Source organism: Protopterus annectens, chromosome 16.part0 (assembly GCF_019279795.1).
Source record: "Protopterus annectens isolate FY-2018-M chromosome 16.part0, PAN1.0, whole genome shotgun sequence".
Taxonomy (NCBI): domain Eukaryota; kingdom Metazoa; phylum Chordata; order Ceratodontiformes; family Protopteridae; genus Protopterus; species Protopterus annectens.
The window spans coordinates 426,312,706-426,334,750 of record NC_056750.1 but is presented as its reverse complement, the minus strand read 5'-3'; the positions used below and the strand labels follow the sequence as shown (position 1 = coordinate 426,334,750).

Genomic DNA, 22,045 nt, shown 5'->3' with positions numbered 1-22,045 from the left:
TCCCACATGGCCATAACAATGTTGGCGTAGCCATTAGCAGAAGTGTCCATGGCCATGCCATCCACTTGTTTAAACAGAACATTCTCAAACATGAATTTGTTGTTCTCAAGAATCAATTCCTTGAGCAACGACAATAAATCAACACATTGTACATCATACAAGCCATCCTCTACTACATACTGCCTGAAATACTCTATGCCTATCCCATTGGGGATAACAGTGAACAAAGACTATACATCCATATTAAACAACAGCATCCTCCTGGCCATTCCTAGAGACCTAGTGTAAGCATAAAGATCTCTCAAAAATTGTTTAGTATCTAATAAAATATTACTATTCCTCTTAAGTACTGACTTTAGGTGACGTTCGACATATATAGAAAGGGGCTCCGTAGACCAGCCCTCCCTGACACAATAGGCCTCATGGGCAGCAAAACTGGATGTCTGTGAATTTTAGGGAGTCCCTGTATGACAGGTATAACTGGGTCCTTGATAACAAAATACTTGAACAAATCTAGACTGATAATGTGACACTGTAAACACGCAAATAAAGCATTATAGATGGACATATTACATTTATGTACCTGTTGACAATCAACTTTTCAATAAAACAGGGCATCATTTAACATGTTAAACATGGCATCTCTATAGAACATATAATCCATAATAACCAGTGTTAAGTATTTGTTTAGACTACATCTGTATCGGATTGTTCAATCAACTGACATTCTAGGAAAGGCGCTTTAAAATAGACATTGTTTTGTATACAATATTATTCTTGTGAATACTGACTGATAAATGTGAATATAAGTATTTATGAACAAGAAAAAAAAATAAAAAAAGACTACAGAATAATGAGCATTTACATCCCTCAACATGGAACATAACATTCCAGGCTTGATAAATTTTCCATTCAAGCCTCTTCCTAACCATACCGTGTCAAAAATAAACACTATTTTGCTACTACTTCTATCAAACATGTAAATATTTAATAGATATTACATGCGAATAAAGAAGAATCATCTACCTAGAGAGATAAACAGTAAGTGACAGTCTTAATGTATATGAAAATTTCATTAATGGATAAGGTGGTAAACTACCACTCAAACAGCCATTGAATTTCTATACTATATGAAAGTAGAAGAAAACATTTTATATATTAGGAAAATATAACCTAACAGCACATAAATATTAAGTGATAGCTTACTGTAGATGAAAATTTCATTCATGGATAAGGTGGTAACTACCAGTCAAATAGCCACTCGCATCTCTATACATAGAATACAGCATTTTATATATTAAGAAAATTTACCCTAACAGTACATAAATATTACATGATAGGCTTACTGTATATGAAAATTTCATTCATGAAAAAGGTGTTAACCGCCAGTCAATATAAATGTAGATAATTAAGAATTAAACATGGGTTTATATATTTCTAACTAAAAATAAGCCTTTACAATAACACCACTGTAATGTGTAATACTAAAGAATTTTTATTCTCTCCTATTATATTAACTTAAATGTGATAATATTAATAAGAATAACTGTTATTCAGCGGAAATCTAAACAAGACAACACTGCATAGCTATCAGTCAAATAACCATTCATCATAACTCTTCACAAAAATAAAAATGGAATAAACATTTTTATATACAGAAAATGTAATCTAATGGCACACGCATGTTTTATTATAATGCATATCTATTACATTTGTTGGTGAGAATACAATGTTATCATTTATCTATATTCAACTTATTTACAATACAACTTTACAAAATTAGCTTAATGGTATATATAAGTTAGAGTAAACTAATATGAATGAAATGCCTGAGTGATGTCATTCAGTTTGGCTGCAGCTTTAACTAATTTACCAATGGGTTATATTATGCAGTGGTTGCTACAAGCATTAAATAATTCAGACACAGCAATCTATCATATTTCTTTAACCTTCTTTACTATTACAGTATATTTACAAAGAAGTATTAGAAACGGTTTTAATGTTATAACTGCAGCACATGGTTAAAAAACTACAAATGGTGATGCCATAAAATATGTCCTTCTATGTGTAACCTTATAAAAGTTTCCCCTATTTATATAACAGAATGACGATTAAAATACTTAAAATAACATTTAGCTTAAAAAAAATAAATTACTTACAACATTTCCAAAAAACAGATCAAAAACAGGGTAAGGTATCACCTCAAAAAACACAAAAAAGTCCAAAAGTATAAGAGGTAGATACGCCACAACAATCGAAGCAAACCAGGTGAAAGAAGTAAAATATATCCTTTTATTCCATAGAAGTAAGCGCTTTCACGTTACAAAGAACGCTTCATCAGACTTTAACATAGTGCAGGAAACGCATCACATTTAAATACTCATAAAGCACCAATGGCACACTTCATCAGTATCACATGTAAAATCACATTAAATCACCTCATCCACTTTTAAAGGTGCAGAGAAATACATATATATATATATATATATATATATATATATATATATATATATATATATACACAAAGGTATAAACTCACAGTAAAAATATATATAAATAACTTATAAAACTACTTTAATACGCATTAGGGATGTAAATACAAATATATATATGTATAAAAATATATACTTATAATAATACTCATAAGGATATCCATAAAATACTTATAAAAATATATATATTTCTTAAGATATATATTTTAAAAAATATATGTAAATATACCCATAGGGATACTTATAAAATACCTATAAGATACATATGAGAATACATATAGAAGCACACTTAAAACATATCAAAAACTTGCTAAAAAATTTTTTAATGCACAAATGCTCTATCTACTAAAAATGGTTTCAAAGATAACTTATTAAGGCCATGCCCCTTATCTGCAGCTAGCTTAATTATCCACCTAGCTTCCGTTCTCTCTGTCTTATTCCTAATATTACCTAATCTTTCTGTCTCTAGTAACTGTCCTATAACCATGAATCTAAATGCATGTGTGATATCATTCTGCAGAGTATGCTTAGCAAGAGCATTCCCTTCATTCTCTCTATGAATAGCATAGAGATGCTCCCTAATTCTTTCCCTCAATGTCCTGTTGGTCTTACCTACATAAAAACATTGACATTTTTTGCAGGTAGCCAAGTAAATCACATTCCTTGATTTGCAATCTGCATACTCATTAAACTCATATTTGACCCTGGTATCAGGATGTACAAAGACATTAGAATTCATTATATAGTCACATTGATTGCAAGTACGACAGGCATAGGTACCCTTTCTCTGTGAAGTAATCCTATTGACAGGTATTTTTTCATAACATAGCATCCTTTTCAGTGATTTAGTATTTTTATAACTAAAGGCCGGTCTCTCACCTACTATATCTTTAATACTATCATCTAACTGCAAGATGTTCCAATGCCTCTTAATAATATTTACAATGGAGGTAATATTATTAGTAAAGGGAATAACTACCCTTCTCCTATTTCCTTTCTTAACTACAGGCTGCTTGTTAACATTGGCATCATGCTTTATATACGGCAATCCTAACTGCTCACGTCCTATGTCTTCCTTCAAAAGAAAATCATGAGTTCTATAGCCTCTATCTACAAAATCACGTTCTACAGTTACAACTGCTTCCGAAAACGCATGATCATCACTGGTTATGTGTGAATATCGTTTCAACTGATTCTTGACAATATTCTTATGCACATGCGCTGGGTGCATACTGCTTCTATGCAAGATGGCATTCCTCCTACATGGCTTCTTGAATACTCTAGTCTCAAAAACACCATTATTTTTCTCCAACGTAACATCTAGAAAATCTATTTTCACCTGTGAAACTGTGCTTGTTAGAGTAAGGAAGGTGGTAGTTCCATTGATATAAGAAACAAAATCTTCTAAGCTTTCCAGATCACCTCCCCAAAGCAGAAAAACGTCATCAACAAAACGTTTGTAACATTTAATGTACTTAGAGAAATTCAGTTGTTCCCACACATGGACGCTTTCCCAATAAGCTAACACAAGATTGGCATAAGAGTTGGCACATGAAGTGCCCATAGCTACACCTTTAATCTGAAGATAATAGTCACTTCCAAAGGTAAAAACATTATAATTAAGAACCAACTCTAATAACATCGTAATTCTAATAACTTGATTGTTACACAGCCCTTTATTAATTAAATATAGTCTTAAATATTCAAGACCTATCTCGTTGGGAATGCAGGTAAATAGAGACACTACATCCAATGTTACCATATAGTCTGACTCTCTTACAGTTCTATCTTTATTAAAAGGTGCTAGAATTTCTAAAAATTTAGTATCACGTAATACAGATTCAGTAGAGTCTACTGTAGGTCTTAGCTTTTTCTCTACATAGATAGACATAGTCTCTGTCAACCAACCTTTGCCAGATACTATGGGTCTGAGGGGAGGGTCAACCATTGTTTTATGTATCTTGGGGAGACCTCTTATAGTCGGTATCACAGGTTTTTCTATTAAAAAATACTTATACAAATCACTGTCTATAATGCCACACATCAACATATCATACAAGTCTGCATGCACTGTTTTAATTATTTTATCTAAATCTAATCTAGTTAGCCTTTTAAAGGTAGTTACATCTGAGAGCATCTCTAGCATGGCTCTATTATAAGAATTAGTATCAAGTATTACAGTAGCTCCCCCTTTATCTGCTGGTCTTATTACTATATCTGCATTATTCTGCAAATCATGTAATGCCATTTTCTCATTTTTAGTGACGTTGTAAAAATCAGGTTTAACAACATTTCCCTCAAACAATTTTAAAAAATCATTACTACACGCTTTCTCAAAACTATCAAGTAGTGGGTGTAAAACAGGAGTATATACTGATGGTTTTTTGAATAAATTAGTATCAGCATTAATTAAATCACTATTACCAAACTGTAAACCAAGTGCTATATTCCTGGTAAAGCATTTAATGTCCACTATAAGATTACTTACATCAACTCCTTGTGAGGGAATAAAAGACAAACCCTTGTTTAATATTCTCCTCTCACTATCCGATATATTATATGTAGATAAATTCACTATCAAGTCCTCACTACTGGTTTCAGCATTTTCTTCTGGAATTCGAACTGCCCTCCAGACATCTTCCGCTTCCTGGTTCCTTGATGTGGAGTCCAGTTCTGCCTCTGATCCTGACGAAAAGGAAGGGGGAGGCGAAGTGATGTAATGTCTTGTTCTCCTTCATGCAGATTGCCACTGTTGTATCCTGTTGTCTTCCTTCGTACCACTGGTTCTAATTGAGCGACAGAAACTCCTGAAGGTATTCCATCTGTGGAGGTAGATTGTGCATTTAAGCGTGGCTCCACGCTCAGCGTTTCAACTAGAAGGGAAGTTGAAGAAGCAGCAATCTGCATGAAGGAGAAAGTACAGTTTTGTACCTACCATAAATGTAGATGTTCGAAGATCCACATTGCTGCAGTCCTTACACTTGGGTAGTCCGCTGTCCTCGGTCGGCCCGAATATCAAAGTATAAGGCTGACGTCGGTCAGGACGCATTTGACTGATGTCAGGACGTCAGGGTACAAATGCGCATGACCGACGTCATATCCTCAGTCTTTTCTTGCCCCAGATGTCAGAAGACCCTAAAAATAAAGGTCAAAACCAAAAGACAGCAACCAACCAACCAACCACCCTTGCACTAACTATATGTACAATATATACAATATACACAATAAGTACAACCCAACCCACACAACCACCTCTAACTACAGAGGGGAAGGAGGGAGGGTAAATTGGACTGCAGCAATGTGGATCTTTGAACATCTACATTTATGGTAGGTACAAAACTGTACTATGTTCTTCATCTCACATTGCTGCAGTCCTTACACTTGGGTAGAATCCCAAAGCAGAGGTAAGGGAGGATGGCTAACTACAAGGAAGCAGGAGCCGCCAAAATGCCCTGCAAAACAGCAGTGGCAAAACCAGCCCTGGACTTAGAGTAAAGTGGCAGGTGATAATGCCTAGAGAAAGTATGCACAGAACTCCAAGTAGCTGCCTCCAAAATATCCTTGGTTGCCACTCCCCTCAAAAAAGCTGTTGAAGTGGCAGTAGCCCTAGTGGAATGAGGCCTAATCCCAGCTGGAATCTCCTTGCCATGATGGGAATAACAGAAGGCAATGCAAAACCCAATCCACTTAGAAATAGTTTGTTTTGACACAGGCTTGCCCTGAGAACTTAAAGCAAAAGAAACAAACAACTGCTGAGACTGCCTGAACCCTTTAGTTCTGTCCAGATAATAACGCAACTGCCTGTGAACATCTAAAGTGTGCAAAATCTTTTCCCCTTTATTTTGAGGATTTGCATAAAAAGTAGGCAAATGAATAGTTTTGGTTTAAAGCCACACTAGAAACCACCTTAGGCATAAAGGAAGGATTAGTACGTAATGATACCCTATCCTTATGGAAAATCAAGAAAGGCTCAACCGCCATAAGGGCCTGTAATTCAGACACCCTTCTTGCAGAGGTAATGGCCAATAAAAAAGCAGTCTTCCATGATAAATATTTCAACTCAGCAGTAGCTGCAGGCTCAAAAGGTTGTAGAGTGAGTTTCTCCAACACAAAATTGAGATCCCAAGCAGGAGCAGGAGCTTTTCGTGGGGGTCGTATATTCTTTGCCCCTCTAAGAAATTGCTTGAACAAAGGATGAGAAAACAATGGTGGGTCACAATCATAGTGAGCCGAAATTGCTGCATCATGAACCTTAATAGAAGAGAAAGACAAACCTTTGTCCAGTAACTCAGTAAGATATTGAAGAGCCACACTCAAATTAGGCCCAGAAACATCAAAATCTCTTGCTGCACTCCAAAATAAAAATCTCTTCCATTTGTCCGCGTACACTTTCCTTGTACTAGGCCTTCTAGCTTCCAAAATAACATTCAAAACTTGCTGAGGAAGTGGAGGCCCACTATGGTTCAAAACAGAATATGCCAGGCTGTTAGGTGCAGAGAGTGAAGCTTGACATTGAGCAAATGGTTGTCCTCCTGTGACAACAGGTGCGGAATCGAAGGCAAAGGCCATGGAGGCGTCCGTACCAGACTCCTTAGTAATGGGTACCAGTGCTGTCGAGGCCAATCTGGAGCTATTAAAATCATCCTTGGCTTGTCCTGTCTGACCTTCAGAAGTACCTTTGGGAGGAGAGGCAGAGGTGGAAAGGCATACACATGAAGATTGCTCCAATTGAAAGAAAGAGCATCCACTCTCCAAGCTGTGGGATGAAACCTTTTCGTGCAAAACTTTGGCAGCTGATGGTTTAGTGGAGAAGCGAGAACCAAAGAAACACAAATTGCAACAAAACACTGCCGAAACCAAGGGTAGGTGTCACGAAAGTATCCTGAGGTAGCAGGCTTCCAAAATGAAGCACTAAAGCTGGACAAAGCTTCGTTAACTGGAATAAAAATACGCTGATGCAAGGAAGTTGCAGATAAAAGCCGTTAATTTTAATAGGTCAAATCAGGAAGGTAAAAAACGAAACCAGTAGTGTAAAACGCTCCCAAATGCGTTTTTCGTTCAAGTCACTGCTTGAACTTCCTCAGACTTACAACAATGTTAAAACCAAGTATCACTTAAATACTCTAATTAATTAGATTAGGTAGTGAATTGACTGATTGGTTAAAAACAGTTTTACAAAACGAAACTGAAGAACAGCAATCACATGCACCAAAACAGTAAATAGTAAGTAAATAATAATCGTAAATAATAAAAAGATGATAAAACATAATGACACAAATACTCAACGGACCTGACATAATAAAAAATGGTAAATTAGCAGTTAAATTTATCACACATATAAAAATGTGATAAATAAAAATAATGAATGAGGAATATATACAGTATAAAAAGTGTATGAAACCTATCTACTGTTAAAATATTACACCAAACACACAAAACCTGTTATTGTCCACAATAATAAAAAAATAAAAATAAATATAAAAGTAATGACAGTAATAATTTTGTCATATGTATGACAATAATAATTTTGACAGTAATAATTTTGTCAAATGAATGACATGGAGAAGTGGAGAAGCGAACAGATCTATGTCTGGAGTTCCCCATGACACTGTCAATTTCTGAAATACATGAGGATCCAATTTCCACTCGTGGGGATCCATAATTCGTCTGCTCAACACATCTGCTAAGGAGTTCTGTGCTCCTGGCAGAAACCTTGCCTGAAGATTGAGCTGTAAACTGAGAGCAGTCTCCCACAAAATCATTGCTTGCCTGCATAGAGGATAGGAATGCGTTCCCCCTTGCTTGTTGATGTACCACATGACAGTTGTGTTGTCTGTTAGAATCAACACCTGTCCTGGAAGAAGGAATTCCTTGAAAGCTATTAATGCAAACTGGACTGCTAACATCTCCTTCATGTTGATATGTAGATGTTGTAGTCTGACAGGCCACTTGTTTTGTATCCACTTTCCATTTAGATGAGCTCCCCAAGCTTTGTCTGAGGCATCTGTCGTTAAAATCTGACTCGCCTCTGGCCGGGTCACAGAGAGTCCCTTGTTTAGGTGACATTCCTGAGCCCACCACAAAAATTCCTTCTGAATGCAAGGTATTATTTGAATGACAGTGTCCAGATCCTGGCAGTGCTGTGTCCATACATTTTTGAGATACCATTGTAGCTTCCTCATATGCAGTTTGGCATTGGGAAGCACCAGAATACAAGATGCCATGAACCCTAAGGCTTGAAGGACTGTCCTTGCAGTCAGCCCGGACTGATGAGATAGTTGATGGAAGTAAAGAGATGGACTCTGTTGTTTGTCCGGGGTTAAAAAGGCCATCTGGGATGCTGTATTCAGTCTCACACCCAGAAAGCACATGTCTTGAGAGGGTACTAGACTGGACTTTATTTCGTTCACAGAATACCCTAGGCATCTTAGCACTGCTATCACATATTCCAAATGATGAAGAAGCTCTTCCCTTCCTTGAGCCAGAATTAGGCAGTCGTCCAAATAAGGATAGATCTGTATTCCTTTTAGTCTGAAGAAAGCTATCACTGGAGCCAGAACTTTCGTGAACACTCTGGGCAGTAGATAAGCCAAAGGGCAATGCAGAGAACTGATAGTGAGAAGTCCCAGCTCGAAAACGCAGATACTTTCTGCAACTGAGTCTGATAGGAACATGAAGGTAAGCCTCCTTGAGATCCAAAGTTACCATCCAATGATCTTTGCCCAGCAGAGGTAAAAGCTGCTGCAACGTCAACATTTTGAACTTGGGAATGTCCAGATAAGTGTTGAGGATAGATAAATCCAAAATTGGTCTCCACGTGTTCCCCTTCTTTGGTACTAGGAACAGGCGAGAATAAAATCCTAGGCCCACTTCTGGCAGAGGGACCGGCTGTATGGCCCCTAGTTGGAGCAACAGAGAAATGTGTATGTGAGCCTCTATTCTTTGTTGAGGAGGAACATCTGGCATGCCTTTGAAAGGAGGCAAGGTATGGAAATAAAACCTGTAGCCGTGGTGTATGATATCTAATACCCATTTGTCCTGGGTAATTAAATTCCAATTTTCTTTGAAAAGTGCCAACCTTCCTCCCAAAGGTGCTGCCAGACGAGCAGGCTCTGGCAGCTGAAAAGGTAGGTCATTGGGTCTGCTTACGAAAGGACTGACCCCTGCCCTCACCCGAAGCCTGTGCAGGAGAACTCCCTGTTCTAGGCCTGAAAGAGCCCTGAGCTCTGCCCTTACCACATCTAGATCTACCCCTAGACTGGGAATCATAAGAAGGATACGTCCACCCTTTAGTAGGCCAATTTCTACTAAACTTTGGGGGCTGGGCCTGCAAAAAATCTTTAACAGTCTGCATAGACTTAGCCTTGTCTTCCATTTTCTTTAAAACTGTCTCAACAGGAGGACCAAACAACACGTCAGATTGTAAAGGAGCATCTAAAATCCTTGTTTTAACATGTTCAGACAAATTCTGATCCGTCAGCCAGGCGTGCCTGCGAAGAACTGACCCAGTGGCAGCCACCCTAGACGAGGCCTGTACAGCATCAAAACCACATTGCAAAGAATGCTTACCCACCTGTTCAGAAACATGCACTAAATCTTGCAACTCTTTACAATCAATACCTACTGCCAGAGCATCAACCTTAGACTTCAATTGTGAAAGGAGATAGTTTTGGTATTTCAACATGTGAAACTGGCAATTCAGAGCCCTCATAGCAAGAGTAGAAGTATAGACTTTCTTTCCCCATCTATCCAAGGCCCTAGCCTCCTTGTCTGCAGGAACTGGATTTTTAACAACAGAAGCCTTAACACCTTTAGGCCCCTGGCTAACAGTTTCTGGGTCTGCCCTAGGACTCTTAAAAGATACTTATGAGCTTCAGGCACCCTGTAATACCTATCCGGCTTAACAGGAGCAGGAGGCAAAGAATCAGGATTAAGAGAAGCCTCTGTAAAACATCTTCCACTACATCCAAAACAGGAGGTATAGCCAAAGGCCTATGCTGGGGTAAAACAGAAATTCCCTAAGCCTTTTCCTGGAATCAGAGAAGTCCTGACCTTCCCACTTAAAATGCTCCCTCATGGAATGAAGAGTTTCTGAAAAGAAAAATCCTCAGGAGGAGTAGCAGAAGGAGTAGAATCATCCACATCAGAATCAGAATAAGGAGAGTACTCCTGCAAGTCTTCAGCCGAAGACTCTGAAACATCTGAAGCCTGCTCCAAACCCCCCAGCTCAGGCTCCACCCTAGGTCTCTTATCAGGAGGGGGCATAGAACCCCTAATCAAAGTAATCAAATCTTCTGCCATTTTAAGCATATGCTTCTTGGGCACAGTACCTGAAGAGCTAGGGGTAACACCAACTGAAGCTAAACCTGGCCTGCCCCTGGGAGAAGCCTTTGAAACAGAAGGAGAGGGCCTAGCCACCTTAGGAAGGGAAGGGAGTATAGTAACCTGAGAAGCCCCCTCAGCCTGACTCGTCTCCCGAGAGGCCACATCTTGCAATAATAAGGTCTCACCCTGGGAAGATAAAGAAACCTCCGGTGGAGCCACCGGCTCCACCGACACCTCTAAAGAACCGGCGTCCGGTACAGACGGCTCTTCTAGCCTAGGCTTAACTGCCTTGTCCTTGCGCTTCTTTGAAGAAGCGGGCGTCGGAGCATCCGACGGCATTTTATAGTTGCACCGCTTCCCAAAGACTAACCTTGCACAATCCAACCTTCTCTTTATAGTGCGTTTATTAAATCTAGCACAAGAGCGACAGCCAACAACGTCGTGCTCAGGCCCTAAGCAAGGAATACACAAAGTATGGTAATCTCTATGCGGTATCTGTTTCCCACAAGAAATGCAATTATTTACTTTTTCTGACATCCGGTAAATGACTGAGGCAAGAAAAAACTAAAATAGTCCCCAACGGGGTACTTAGCCAACTTTGAACTCGGTCTGAAACTTCTAAATCGAAAAATCTCAGAACGCCAACCGGCACTTGCAATGCTGCTTCTGCATCGGACCATGCGGCAAAAAAGACTGAGGATATGACGTCGGTCATGCGCATTTGTACCCTGACGTCCCGACGTCAGTCAAATGCGTCCTGACCGACGTCAGCCTTATACTTTGATATTCGGGCCGACCGAGGACAGCGGACTACCCAAGTGTAAGGACTGCAGCAATGTGAGATGAAGAACATCAAGACATTACATCACTTCGCCTCCCCCTTCCTTTTCGTCAGGATCAGAGGCAGAACTGGACTCCACATCAAGGAACCAGGAAGAGGAAGATGTCTGGAGGGCAGTTCGAATTCCAGAAGAAAACGCTGAAACCAGTAGTGAGGACTTGATAGTGAATTTATCTACATATAATATATCGGATAGTGAGAGGAGAATATTAAACAAAGGTTTGTCTTTTATTCCCTCACAAGGAGTTGATGTAAGTAATCTTATAGTGGATATTAAATGCTTTACCAGGAATATAGCACTTGGTTTACAGTTTGGTAATAGTGATTTAATTAATGCGGATACTAATTTATTCAAAAAACCATCAGTATATACCCCTGTTTTAAACCCACTACTTGATAGTTTTGAGAAAGCGTGTAGTAATGATTTTTTAAAATTGTTTGAGGGAAATGTTGTTAAACCTGATTTTTACGTCACTAAAAATGAGAAAATGGCATTACATGATTTGCAGAATAATGCAGATATAGTAATAAGACCAGCAGATAAAAGGGGGAGCTACTGTAATACTTGATACTAATTCTTATAATAGAGCCATGCTAGAGATGCTCTCAGATGTAACTACCTATAAAAGGCTAACTAGATTAGATTTAGATACAATAATTAAAACAGTGCATGCAGACTTGTATGATATGTTGATGTGTGGCATTATAGACAGTGATTTGTATAAGTATTTTTTAATAGAAAAACCTGTGATACCGACTATAAGAGGTCTCTCCAAGATATATAAAACAATGGTTGACCCTCCCCTCAGACCCATAGTATCTGGCAGAGGTTGGTTGACAGAGGCTATGTCGATCTATGTAGAGAAAAAACTAAGACCTACAGTAGACTCTACTGAATCTGTATTACGTGATACTAAACAATTTTTAGAAATTCTAGCACCTTTTAATAAAGATAGAACTGTAAGAGAGTCAGACTATATGGTAACATTGGATGTAGTGTCTCTATTTACCTGCATTCCCAACGAGATAGGTCTTGAATATTTAAGACTATATTTAATTAATAAAGGGCTGAGTAACAATCAAGTTATTAGAATTACGATGTTATTAGAGTTAGTTCTTAATTATAATGTTTTTACCTTTGGAAGTGACTATTATCTTCAGATTAAAGGTGTAGCTATGGGCACTTCATGTGCCAACTCTTATGCCAATCTAGTGTTAGCTTATTGGGAAAGCATCTATGTGTGGGAACAACTGAATTTCTCTAAGTACATTAAATGTTACAAACGTTTTGTTGATGACGTTTTTCTGCTTTGGGGAGGTGATCTGGAAAGCTTAGAAGATTTTGTTTCTTATATCAAAGGAACTACCACCTTCCTTACTCTAACAAGCACAGTTTCACAGGTGAAAATAGATTTTCTAGATGTTACGTTGGAGAAAAATAATGGTGTTTTTGAGACTAGAGTATTCAAGAAGCCATGTAGGAGGAATGCCATCTTGCATAGAAGCAGTATGCACCCACCGCATGTGCATAAGAATATTGTCAAGAATCAGTTGAAACGATATTCACACATAACCAGTGATGATCATGCTTTTTCGGAAGCAGTTGTAACTGTAGAACGTGATTTTGTAGATAGAGGCTATAGAACTCATGATTTTCTTTTGAAGGAAGACATAGGACGTGAGCAGTTAGGATTGCCGTATATCAAGCATGATGCCAATGTTAACAAGCAGCCTGTAGTGAAGAAAGGAAATAGGAGAAGGGTAGTTATTCCCTTTACTAATAATAATACCTCCATTGTAAATATTATTAAGAGGCATTGGAACATCTTGCAGTTAGATGATAGTATTAAAGATATAGTAGGTGAGACACCGGCCTTTATTTATAAAAATACTAAATCACTGAAAAGGATGCTATGTTATGAAAAAATACCTGTCAATAGGGTTACTTCGCAGAGAAAGGGTACCTATGCCTGTTGTACTTGCAATCAATGTGACTATGTAATGAATTCTAATGTCTTTGTACATCCTGATACCAGGGTCAAATATGAGTTTAATGAGTATGCAGATTGCAAATCAAGGAATGTGATTTACTTAGCTACCTGCAAAAAATGTCAATGTTTTTATGTAGGTAAGACCAACAGGACAGTGAGGGAAAGAATTAGGGAGCATCTCTATGCTATTCATAGAGAGAATGAAGGGAATGCTCTTGCTAAGCATACTCTGCAGAATGATATCACACATGCATTTAGATTCATGGTTACAGGACAGTTACTAGAGACAGAAAGATTAGGTAATATTAGGAATAAGACAGGGAGAACAGAAGCTAGGTGGATATTTAAGCTAGCTGCAGATAAGGGGCATAGCCTTAATGATAAGTTATCTTTGAAACCATTTTTAGTAGATAGACCATTTGTGCATTAAAAATTTTTTTAGCAAGTTTTTGATGTGTTTTAAGTGTGCTTCTATATGTATTCTCATATGTATCTTATAGGTATTTTATAAGTATCCCTATGGGTATATTTACATATGTTTTTTTAAATATATATCTTAAGAAATATATATATTTTTATAAGTATTTTATGGCTATCCTTATGAGTATTATTATAAGTATATATTTTTATACATACATATATTTGTATTTACATCCCTAATGCGTATTAAAGTAGTTTTATAAGTTATTTATATATATTTTTACTGTGAGTTTATACCTTTCTGTATATATATATATATATATATATATATATATATATATATATACGTATTTCTCTGCACCTTTAAAAGTGGATGAGGTGATTTAATGTGATTTTACATGTGATACTGATGAAGTGTGCCATTGGTGCTTTATGAGTATTTAAATGTGATGTGTTTCCTGCACTATGTTAAAGTCTGATGAAGCGTTCTTTGTAACGTGAAAGTGCTTACTTACATGGAATAAAAGGATATGTTTTACTTCTTTCACCTGGTTTGCTTCGATTGTTGTGGCGTATCTACCTCTTCTACTTTTGGACTTACTTGCAACATTTATTTATTTTTATTTATTTTACATTTGTTGACCGGGCTAGACTAACTGGATACATGTCCATTTTCAGTAGAGGCCAGGGGAGAAAAGCTCCACGCATCTGCAGAGAGTAAATAATACAATATATAGTAATAGTCAAGTGGATTACAGTACATTAGCTACATCGTGCATTAGCTAGATAAGTCAAAAAAATGTTTACAGAGAAAGTTAGTAGCTTTAAGCTAAGATTAAATACAGTGAACCAAAAACATTGTTTTTTTTTTTTTTGGAAATACAGATAGATAAGATAAAACAGAAGAGTAGAAGAGTAGAAAAGTACAGAGAGAGCAGGAGGTGAAAGAGATATCAATCTGGGTTGGAGCAGGGACATAGCCAGTGAGATGTAAGATATTCTTTCAGATGCTTTTTAAACAGAATAGTGGAAGCAAGGGAGGAAAGTTCAGTAGGAAGCTGGTTCCAGATTTTCCCTACTGTGCTGGTGAAAAGTGAATCTCCTGCTTTATTTGATTTAATAGTGGAAGCTAGAAGCTTATTTGATGAGCGTAGCATAGCAAGATTTTTGTAGGGTGAAATCAAGTTAGTGAGGATAGGGGTATTTTTTGGGTGGTAAAGGATTTTTTGGGTGATAATTTGTTGATAACGTAGTTGGTTCTGCAGTTCTAGCCATCCCAGTTGTTTTAGGTTAAGACAGTGGTGAGTTCTAAAGGTGGTGCCAGTGGCAAATCTGGCTATATTATTGTAACTGGTGGAAAGTTTGGTGAGATTGTTTTTTTGATAGATTGGTATATATTGCCGAAGCATAGAACAGGGTAGACATAAGGTAGGTCTGGGCAATAGTTATTCTGGCTGAAGGGGAAAGAAAAGGTTTGATTCTGTAAAGAGTGCCTAGTTTTTTGTTGACTGTCTTTATAGTAGAGTTAATGTGATCATCAGAAGTAAGGTTATCAATTGTGACTCCTAGAAGACGGGTTGAAGTATCTGGGGCTATGTTGATAGCATTGCTGGAGGTTAATGTGAAGTGCAGTTGAGGTGATTTATGAGTTGGAGCAAAGAGTAATAACTTAGTTTTTTGGGGGTTCAGGAGGAGGCAGTGTTGCATGAACCAATTTTCAACACTGTTAAATACTGTTTGGGTGAGAGACTGCAGAGAGGTTATGGACTTAACCGAACAAATTAAAGTGGAGTCATCTGCATATTGTATGCAGGTGGCCTGAGGAATATTGGTATGTAGGTCATTGATAAACAATGAGAAGAGTAGCGGTCCTAAAATAGAGCATTGGGGTACTCCAGTGTTCACAGGAAGGGATTCTGAAAGATTATTATCCCACAATACTGCTTGTTGTCTGTTTTCCAGATAGGATTTAAACCAATTTAATGCTTGTGGGTCAAGAGATTGGGCTTTTAGAAGGTCTATAAGGATATTATGGTTGACCATATCAAAGGCTTTAGAAAGGTCAATAAATAATGCAGAGGAAAAAGTGTTATTGTTACGGTTTTTGTTTATGGAGTCAGAAAAGGACAGAAGGGCAGTTGTTGTGCTATGGAAAGGTCTAAAGCAATGTTGGCAAGTAGGGTATTTTGGAGAAGGTGGGTAAGTAGTTGTCTGTGTATGCACTTTTCCATTATCTTAGCAATTGGAGACAGTAAGGCGATAGGCCGAAAGTTGGAGAGTTCAGTAGATGACCCACCCTTATGTAGAGGGATGATGTGGGATACTTTCCAAATGGAGGGGATTTTGCTTTCTAAAATTGTTCTATTTATAAGGATGGAGATAGGATATGCAATAGCTTTTGCTGCTATTTGCAGGTATTCAGCTGGAAGACAGTCAGCAGAAGGGGTGCATGGTTTTAGTTTTTGAAGGAATTTGCAAATGAGTGATGTAGGTATCGGTTGTATTTGAAAGGTAGGAGATGGAGTCTTTGTGGTATTTAATTGGGATGTGGTAATAGGTGGTAAAGTATTGGCTAGGGTTTGAATGGCTTCAGTAAAGTAGTAATTAAAGGCATCAGGAATTTGGTTGGAGTTATTTTGTTTGAAACCTGTTGGGGCAGGAGTTTTAGAGTGGCCTGGCTGAAGAAGTTTGTTAATGCCAGACCAGAATTTTTGTGGTTTTTGCTGGTGAGTTTGTTGGAGGTGAAGGTAATAGTGTTTTTTGTCTCTGAGAATATCTTTCTTGGTTGCATTTCTTACCTGTTTATAGTAAAGGTGATCTGATGGACATTTAGAGATTCTCCATTTGGCCCAAATTGTATTTCTGAATAGGATATTTTGCCTAGTTTCTTTAGTGAGCCAGGGGGCAATTTTGGTCCTTATTCGGGAAGAATGATAGGGGGCGTGGTAATCTAGGATCTGAAGGAATCTAGTGTTAAAGTAGGTCACTGCATCATCAAGTGGAAGATGAGACATAGGTGACCAGTCACATGCTTTCAGTTCATTTTGGAAGCTCTCTTGGTTAAAAAATTTTTTTGGAACGTCAGGTTTTAAAATTATTAGTAGTAGGGCTATGGATTATTTGTTTAATAATATAGGTTAGCATGTGGTCACTAATATCGTCAGGAAGGGTTCCTGGTTTATAAGCATCACGGTAGCTGTTTATAAGTATCCAGTCTAGAGTGGTTTCCTTGCTACTTGGCTTATGGATTCTAGTAGGAGTGGTTATAATTTGTGAGAATCCATAAAGATTTATATGATCGGGAGGATTAAGGGAACTGCAGGTAGCCCAGTCTATATTAAAATCACCTAATACAATGGTTTCCTGAGGTAGGTGGGTAGAGAGGTAACCAAGTAAGTTTTCAAGAGTGTTGATATTGTTTCCAGGGGGGAGATATGTGCAGATTAGATAGATAGATTTGGAGTTGTTTATTTGAAGTTTGGCACTAAGAGTTTCTGAATTGGTATCTGATGGCAGAAGCACATTGAAGGGAGAAACTTGGAGTTCAGATTTATATAGTATGGCTACACCTCCACCTTTTTTGGTTTTACGGTCAAGTCTCAAGATATTATATCCAGGAGGGGTAATCTCTTGGTCCAAAGTTGAGGGCTTTAGCCATGTTTCTTAACTGCCAACATTCTGGCAGTTAAAAACAAAACTTTAATAAAACAGCCCATTTTGATTTTTTCTTCCTGTTCTGTCAACTTCCTTCTTTCCAGAGGTCAGAGGTTGCACCACACTTCCTTTTGAACATGCAAGCATATTCCAGTAAAGATGGAGTGCTGTTTACAGTTATATAGGCTCATTCTGTGCATAAAAAATAATATTTATCATAACTTTCTGTACTTTACCTGTTCCGCATGCTACCAGAGAGAGATGTAAAGTGCACAGTGCACCAACCATAAGACAATGGCCAGGAGAGAGGTGTGTCTTGTCCTCTTAACATGTTTAAAAGCTATAATATTTGCACTGCTACACACACAAAATTATGTCAGCACAATCGGTATGAAAACTTTTGTTCTGTGGTGGCTGCTGATTCTGCTCCATCTCAAGACTACAGCATAACAGCACTAAAGGTGCTTAACTTTGGGCCCCCCCCGATTTTGGCAGTTAGCCATCCAAACATCACTGGCTACAAGTATGTTGTTCTGTACAGGCCTCAGTCAGTACTGAGAGGGCAATATGCAAAGGAGTAGGATGAAGGGGAGCATGTTAAAGTGGACAGATAAGGATCATGAATATATATAGTTACAAGTAATTTTTTCTGTCTCTTACATGACTCATCTCATGTCATATCCACTTTCTTTGGTTTCCTTCTAGGTCTCACTAGGAAATTGATAGATTGGACTGTTACTGGTCTCTGAAACAAGGTTGCCCCCACCCAGCCTAGTATGCTCACTAACTGGGAGCAGAATACTCACTTCATGCAGCAAAGGCATGTTATAAACATTAGTTAATATTAAATAACTGTACTGAAACTAGCCTTTGTAGTTAATACAATTGTTTTTGCTTAGACTGTTAATCATTTGGCTGAGGGAAATTATGTATATACCATTCCGCAGAATAGTAAACAAGCTTTAACATGTATCTAGTACATTCCAGCTGCACTAGAGGTGCTACATTTCAAGTCTCTTTCAAAAACTTAATTATTTTTTACAAAAATCACTGTACTCTGTGCTGAATGCATTTGGAGGAAAGTGTGATCTTTCATTTGTGCATACACTGACTGAGTGCCCCCAGCTAATGCAGTAATTCTGCTGACTTTACTACTTCTCCAGTTCTCCACCCACCCCTTTATTAGTTATCAGCTCCTAAAATCTTCCACTCTCCTCCTCCTCTACTTCTCAACACCCTAACACTAAAGATCCAAACACCTACTCTCTCAGACTTCTCATCCATAACCCACAGCACCACTTAACACATTGTCAGTACACATTTAAAAACATTATCGAAACACATTCTAACACCTGGGATATGTTTCTCTTCACTTCAGTACCACTCTAAGCAAGCATTTCCTTCATCCACCAGGTCACTAATATTTATACAAACATCAACCAGCCTCAACAGAATTTGATCCATAACCACTGCAACACACCATGTTCCCTCTCTCTCTCACCCTATCCCTCTTTCTCCCAAGGCTCATCACACCATCCTCCCCCTCCCTGTCTTTCAATTCATCTTCAAAAGTTTTCCATCCATACTATCCTGCAAATCCTTACATTACCTATACCCAATCTCCTCTCTTCCAACATCTATTACACCTACCGTTCTCCTTACAAATCCCACCATTTCTACTCACATACTATCCTTCCTTACCCCTCCAACATATACAAACACTATCCTTCACCATGTTTCATCTCCTTCCATTCAAGTCTTCTTCTTCAACAGTTATACAGACTCTCCTCCTATCACACATCACACTAATAGAGCCACCACATATTCCATACAATACCCATACAATACCCAATCTCTAACCTACTTACTTCATTTTTCTCCAACTCTCCCTGCTTCTACAGCATTACCCTTCATCACCTAAACAGACCACAGAATATGCTTATCAAATACACTCCACCCCCACCCACTTTCTACAGGATATTCCTCCCAATCCAATCACCACTTTCCAACTTACTCCAATATTCAACCTAGCCCCATAAACATACTAATCATGTCATCTCTTCCATCACCCCCCTTTAATCTCAACAGCCATAGCATACGAAATGGAGCATCATTACTTCTAGCGTGGATGATCTAACACTTTCCAGGCACCCTCATTTTAACAGAAATTTGGCTAAAACCATATATAACCAACAAAGCTCTGGTTACAGTGAAAGACAGCTTGACCTCCTCTTCAACAAATTTTATTTGGATGCCACAGACCTTTCCAATAATCTACAAATAAATCTTTACACTAAAGCTATACACAACTTCTAAGCAGAAACGTTAGCATCCACCCATGCATATGCATAACTGCTTCTACATCCCACCATTCCAAAAATAAATGTAACAACTGGAAACATCCTCTTGTGTTCTCTGGCAACATAGCCCTTGAAACAATTATCCTAGACGACATGAACAACTGGATCACATGCAACCACTATTCCTCAACTATGGAGCTGTACTGCTTCCCCACTTACTGCAACTTCATCTTCACACAATATACCTGTACCCCCACTAGATGCAACAAGGCCTCAGACACAGAAACAATTATAGACTGGATTGTATACTACCAGACTCTAAGTGACAACTACCTTACTTTTGCCACCTATAATTTATTTACTAAACAAAAACCCACTATACAAAAAGCCAGGAACTCATTAAATGTAATAAGGACAGCTTCATAAAAGCTCTTAGGTTCTTATACCTGGTGCATTCTTAAACTGCTATCCACTAACAAAGCTGTAAAACACTTCAATGAAACATTAAGCATTCTAAATGAACACACCCCAATCAGAAAAATAATGCCAACCAACTGGTCCAAGGCATATCACGGAATCTCTGGACATTGGTGTTTTGGCATGAGTATTTTTTCTGATCGATGGTTGGATAGTTAAAGTCACGCAGGATCAGGGTAAAGGGTTGAATCTTGATAGATTCAAAAACGTCCAGATATGGGGAGTGGGCATCTTGAGTCAGAGTTGTAGGCCTGTAGCTAACTATAATTTGAATAGGGGTCTTATCAATTGTAAAGTGCACCTGGAGTATTTCCTGCGCATCATACTGTTTGACCAGCCTAGAGGCGTGTATGTCTTTTATATATATATTGCAATTTCACCTCCTTTTGTTTTCCTGCCCACGGCTTGGGGTTTGAATGAATGATAGTATAAGTAACCTGGTATGGCTGGTGTGTTCTCTGCAGCTCTGAACCAGGTTTCTGTGAGTGCACAAATGTCACCTTCTTCAAGGGTTAAGAATGCTTGCAGTGAGTGCAGTTTCATGTTTAGACTCCTAGCATTTAGCAGCATAACCTCTAATTTACGTTTTGATGAAATTTTCTTGTCTGTGGTTTTGATCTCATGGCATTGCCTAAAAAAGGCCCTATGGGGAAGGCAAGAACCTTTGCCAGGAGCCTGAAGCCCAAGGGGAAACAGATGTAGGCCATCTCTGGCAAAGCATCCACCTCATCAATCATGTCATCCCCAGGCTGCCAGGTACTGGATCCCCTTTGAATGACACATGAAACTAAGCCAGTTGTTAAAGTCATCATTTTCTGTTTGTATTAGGCATCATTTTCGGTGACGGTAGAATGCTGCTTAAGGCTAGGGACATACCTGCCTGGGACACACTCAGCGAGTTCTATCATCTCTCTCTTCATACAGTTGGGGGAGGTACGTCTCAAGCCATTCACTCCAACATGGACTATGACAGGGTTATAACAGTACCTATTGAGAGACTCAAGGGCATTGGTGATATGGAGGATTCTGGCACCCGACAACTAACCGTGAACTTTCTCCTAATCCAGCCTGGAAAGGGGCACATCTGTCTATCTCACAATAGAGTTTCCTATGACTAACATGTTTGGTTTATGTTTAGGCATTAGTAGCTCTGAGACACAGGTGTGTGGATTATGTGTGGTGGGGCAGGGGAGTTTGCATGCGTTTATGCCTCAAAGGTCTACCCTCTGATAATTGTCTGCACCCAGGAACCTGTCATTATGGAATGCCAGGCTAAACGGTGCAGAGAAAATTATCCCTCAACTGCTTCCAGAGGCAAGCAATCGGGTCACTGTTCAGGAGCGCTGGTAGAGCTGCCCAGCAAAAGTATCTCTAGATGCCTAGTTACACGGACCCCCTCTGCTTTGTGGGGGGGGGGTTGTCTTGTTGATAAGGTCCCCCCTCTGTCCTGGGGGAAAACTTGCCACGTCTGTCAATGCCCTTGGGATTTCCTGAACCACATCTTTCCACTTCTCTGATTCCTAGAGAGTTTGGAAGAGCAATTGG

General features: G+C 38.5%; 1 protein-coding gene across 2 annotated transcripts in view; it reads right to left on the bottom strand.

The window, feature by feature from the left end:
• The window catches only part of GAPVD1 (GTPase activating protein and VPS9 domains 1), a 3,238,556-nt gene that overhangs the window by 2,057,914 nt on the left and 1,158,597 nt on the right, over positions 1-22,045 (bottom strand). The window lies entirely within an intron of this gene.